This window comes from Vitis vinifera, chromosome 18 (assembly GCF_030704535.1).
Source record: "Vitis vinifera cultivar Pinot Noir 40024 chromosome 18, ASM3070453v1".
In the NCBI taxonomy this organism is placed as follows: domain Eukaryota; kingdom Viridiplantae; phylum Streptophyta; class Magnoliopsida; order Vitales; family Vitaceae; genus Vitis; species Vitis vinifera.
The window spans coordinates 16,148,027-16,153,128 of NC_081822.1; the positions used below are offsets into that span (position 1 = coordinate 16,148,027).

At 40.6% G+C, this 5,102-nt stretch overlaps 1 non-coding gene across 1 annotated transcript; it reads left to right on the forward strand.

Moving 5' to 3' along the window:
* The first annotated feature begins 3,605 nt into the window (after positions 1-3,605).
* LOC132253292 (small nucleolar RNA R71) lies at positions 3,606-3,712 on the forward strand. The gene has a single exon (XR_009465167.1). It is a non-coding gene; the product is annotated as a small nucleolar RNA R71 (small nucleolar RNA).
* Positions 3,713-5,102: the final 1,390 nt, after the last annotated feature.

Sequence of the window (5,102 nt, forward strand, 5' to 3'; positions counted from 1 at the left end):
AAAGGAGCAAAGAAATGATGCTCAGAGGCTTGGGATTGGGAGGGTAGGGGTGAAAATCCCAAAAATTCGCACAAGGGGGGGTTGGGTGGTGCGAATTTCGCACAAGTGGAGTAGTGTTGTGCGAATTTCATACAATGCACTATTCACTTGTGCAAGATGCGAAATTTGTGGCTCTTTCAAATGGCAAAAATTTATGGGTTTTGAGGGTGGGAAATGCTAGCTGAGGTAGGAAAGGGGTTTTTCATGGTAGGAAAGCTTGGAAATGGGAGCTTTACAAGAAGAGAATGAAGGATTTTGAAGCTCCCATAGCCGCGAAAATGTGTTTCTTTTGAAGAAACCATGGCTTTGAATCCTTAGCTTGAGGTTTTAGTTTTGAAAAATGAAGGTTGGGTTTTGTTTAGGGATGGATTTGGAGTGTTGAGTGAAGAAATGAAGGGTTTTTTATGGTGGAAGGAGGAGAAAGAGCTGAAAATGGAAGGCACGAACTGTTGTGAATAGTGAATTGCCGCGGGTATGGGATGAAGCTCTTGAGATGGCCGGCCATGGGGGGATTGGGGATGGGAGATGATGAAGGAGAGGACCTTGTGGATGGAAATGAGTGATCGGAAAAGAGGTGTTTAGAGGATTGAAGAAGAACAAGCTTAGATTTTAAGAAGAGAATTTGGCTTTTAAAGAACAAGTGCGAATTTCGCACAAGGTGAATAGTGAAGTGCGAAAATTTTCGCATTCCTGCATTCTTGAGATTTTACAAGACCGAGAGCATGTTTTTTTTTTAAATGGCCACAAAGGCAATTTCGCACAAGGTTCGCATTCCTGTGCATTTTCGCACTGAGATTTTGGGTAGGGACCGAGAGCATGCTTTTTGGAAAATACTCACAAAGGCAAATTCGCACAAAGGGGGCAGGGTGGTGCGAATTTCGCACCAGAGAATTGGGTGGTGCGAATTTCGCACCAGAGAATTGGGTGGTGCGAATTTCGCTGGGTCTTGGCTTTTCACTCCTGTCTTTCCTTGTTTTCTCCTTGGCTTCATTCTTCAAGCTTTCCTACCTGCATGTTAACACAAAATCCAATTCAAACCACATTAGAATGAAATTAAGGTCAAAAATAAAAATCAAAACATGCATAAACACAAGAAAAACACTAGATTAAACTAAAATCAACTTAAAAGGAAACAAAAAGAGGATGAACTTTTTAGTCTTTGAAGAGACTAAGTTCAACCATGAACTGAGTGTTTTCATGTTAGAGGTGGATCAAGGAGGATGAATTCCTCCTTGTCTCGGGAAAATGATTCCATATAAGGCTTGAGACGATGCCCATTCACTTTGAAAGTTTGAGTGCTCTTGAAGTTGAGTAGTTCCACTACTCCATTTGATTGCACGTCATGAATTATGAAAGGACCCGTCCACCTTGATTTCAATTTTCCTGGAAAAAGATGAAGTTTAGAGTCATAAAGCAAGACTCTTTGTCCCTTGGTAAAATTTTTCTTATTTACCAATTGATCATGCCATTTCTTCGACCTCTCTTTTGCAATTTTTGAATTGAGGTAAGCATCATTCCTCATTTCCTCCAAATATGCATACTTCAAATCAACAGGAAGTGACTTCAAAACTAGCTTTAGAGGGTCCTCCGTAGCTGCTCCTTGTGAGTCCTCCTTATTGAATAGTGGTAAGATCTCTTCCCGTCTCCTCCAAGGAGACATGATGGCTAACACATCAGAGGGTTCAGATAACCCTTCTTCAAGCACTCCAAGGCTTTCGTTCAAGCTCTCTTCTAAATTCTTGTCACAATGCTCTTCAACCAAAGTGTTGATCAAGCACACTTCCTCCAATCCTTCCTCCTCTTCTAGGTGAAGATGTCTCTTGCATAGGTGGAATATGTTTAATTCCATGGTCATGTTTCCAAATGTGAGCTGCATCACCCCATTCCTACAATTGATGATGGCATTGGAGGTAGCTAGGAAAGGTCTCCCAAGGATGATTGGCACATAATTTGCTTCCTTAACAGTGGGATCAGTATCAAGCACCACAAAATCCACGGGATAGTAGAATTTGTCTATTTGAACTAGAACATCCTCTATCACCCCCCTTGGGATTTTGATTGACCTATCAGCTAAGGAGAGAGTGATGGCTATGGGCTTCAATTCTCTAAGTCCCAGTTGCTTATACAAAGAGTATGGAAGCAAATTCACACTTGCCCCCTAGTCTAGTAAAGCCTTCTCCACATGTGTCCCTCCAATGTTGACTGAAATGGTGGGACATCCCGGATCTTTGTACTTAACTGGAGACTTACACTGAATGATGGCACTTACTTGCTCAGTGAGGAATGCCTTCTTTGACATGATTAACCCTCTCTTGACCGTGCACAAGTCCTTTAAAAATTTTGCATATGTGGGGACTTGCTTGATCATATCAAGTAAGGGTATATTCACCTTCACTTGTCTCAAAACTTCAAGAATTTTTGATGAATTCTTGATTCCCTTCTTTCCATGTAAAGCTTGAGGAAAAGGGGGAGGCATATGTTTCTTCATCATATCCTCTTTAATCACTATCCTTGGCTCTTCTTCAATGCTTGATTTAGATGCATTTTTCTTCCCACTCTTCTCTTCTTGGTTATTGCTCTCTTTAACCAAGGTTCTCCTTGACATGAGTTCTTCATCTTGCCTCACCTTAGGCAAGGGTTGATCAACCTCCTTCCCACTCCTCAAGGTGATCACAGCTTTGACCTCCCTCAACTTTGAAGACTCCCCATCTTGGGTTTTAACTTCATGAACACCCTTTGGATTTTGGCTTGGTTGAGAGGGAAACTTTCCTTTCTCATTCACTGTGTTGAGGTTGGTAAGCCTAGAGATGGAGTATTGAATATTATCTATCTTCTGAGATAGATCATTTTGCATCCCATCCATTCTCTTAATTTGAGAACTCTCAACATTTTCAATCTTTTGGTGCAATTGGGAGTTGATTGCCTTTTGTTCACCCACAAAGTCACCCATGACTTTACTTAGGTTCACAATGGCTTGCTCCACTGAAGAGGTTTGTTGAGGTGCTTGGGTTTGGGCTTGTGGTTGGTATGGAGGTGGCCTTGGTTTCTAAGAAAAATTTGGATGGTTTCTCCAACTTGAATTATAGGTATTTCCATAAGGTGCATTGTTGTTGGGCCTAAATTGCCCCACAACATTGGCTTGATCACCTAACATCTCCCTCACAGCTGGGATGGTTGGGCACTCATCTACCACATGATCACATGATTGGCAAATGGTGCATGGCAAGACATGGGCTTGTGTCTCGGAAATGGCTTGGACTTCATGCATTTTTTTCAACTCAAGTTCTTCCAACCTCCTTGCCATTGTTGCCACCTTAGCTTTCATGTCCATGTCTTCACTTAACATGTACATTCCACCCTTTGGATTTACAGGAGCTTTCATCCTTCCCATTTCTCTTGAGTTGGGCTCATCCCATCCTCTTGGTACCTCAGATACATAACTTAAAAAGTCCATGGCTTCTTCCAGATTCTTACTCATAAAATCTCCCCCACACATGGTTTCAAGAATTTGCTTCATGGAGGAAGACATCCCATCATAAAAATAGCTCACTAAGAGCCATGTATCAAAGTCATGATGAGGACAAGCATTGATGGCCTCCATATACCTTTCCCAACATTCATGGAACTTCTCATTTTCTTTTGCAGAAAAGTTTGAGATTTATCTCTTCAACCCATTGGTCCTATGGGTGGGGAAAAATTTCTTAAAAAATTCGGCCTGAAGATCAACCCAATTCTTTATGCTCCTTGGCCTTAAAGATTTAAGCCATATTTTTTCCTTGTCCTTCAAAGTAAAAGGGAATAGCTTGAGTCTCATCAAGTCTATTGAAGCTCCTCCCTCTCTAAAAGTATTGCACACCTCCTCAAACTCCTTGATGTGGGCATATGGGTTCTCACTCTCCATTCCATGGAAATTTGGTAGGAGGGGCACAATATGGGGCCTTATAATCAGCTGCTTAAGAGGAGGTACGATGCATGAGGGTGCACTCATCCTTGGTGGGTGCATTCTATCCCTCATGGATAGATATGCATTTCGATTATCCCCTTGACTGTGTTGAGAATTCTGATCCTCTTGTGGAGGGTCCATGATGTTTACACAGATATCCAACTATGTGTCTTGAGGATTCTCTATCCTTACTAGTCTTCCCTCTTGGTCCCGAATCCAATAGGGCATGCACAAGTTACAACTTCCCTGAAAAAAAAACAAAGACAACAAAAACAAAAGAAAGCTAGAAGAAAGTTAAGGTTAGAAAGAAAATGAAAGAAAACTTAACAAAATGAATTAGAAAGGAAATGAAGTTAGTGAAAAAGGAATTCACCAAACTTGTGATGGAAATCACAAGTAGCCTCTAAAAAGTTGTATCACTGTATCGTGGCACCATCCCCGACAACGACGCCATTTTGATTCGTGCCCAGTTGGGTATTTTAATAAAAAATATTTATAAATCCTATGACCTCATACTAGCGTAGCAAAGCTACTATAGTATAGCAGCTCTAGGGTCGAACTCTGGGATGGGTTTTCACTCTACCAGTGATAGACTCAAGATTAGAAATTGAATCCGATGATTTCCTTTGTAAAAAACTTAAAGTTTAAAAGAAAAGAAAATTTGTTTTGAAATTGGTGTTTGAAACTAAACTAACATAAAACTAGGTAAAAATGGAAGAAAGAAAGTCTCCCGGAGCTAAAGGTTGCTAGGATCAAGTTCAGAATGCAAAGTGGGAAATTCCGGATTTTTCTCCTCGTATTAGGGACAACAACATAAAGGATGGTTGTTTCCCGAATCGGTATAGGTTTAACAATGAATATTTAATCCATAAAAGTCAATAGAAATGGTAGTCAAGTTCCATTAATGGCTTTAGACGCTACGGGTCTTCACCTCGAGCCAATTTCCAATGGCTTGTACATGATAACTAATGGTCTGATGTGGATCTAGCAATAAGTATCCATAGAGACCTAAAGCTTATCATGTATTGGCCATTCAAAGTGATTCTTAGGGATTTAAAGCAAAACTTTAGATTTAAAAGCCATTTATGAACTCCAATTACCTGTATTTAATGCACGAGAG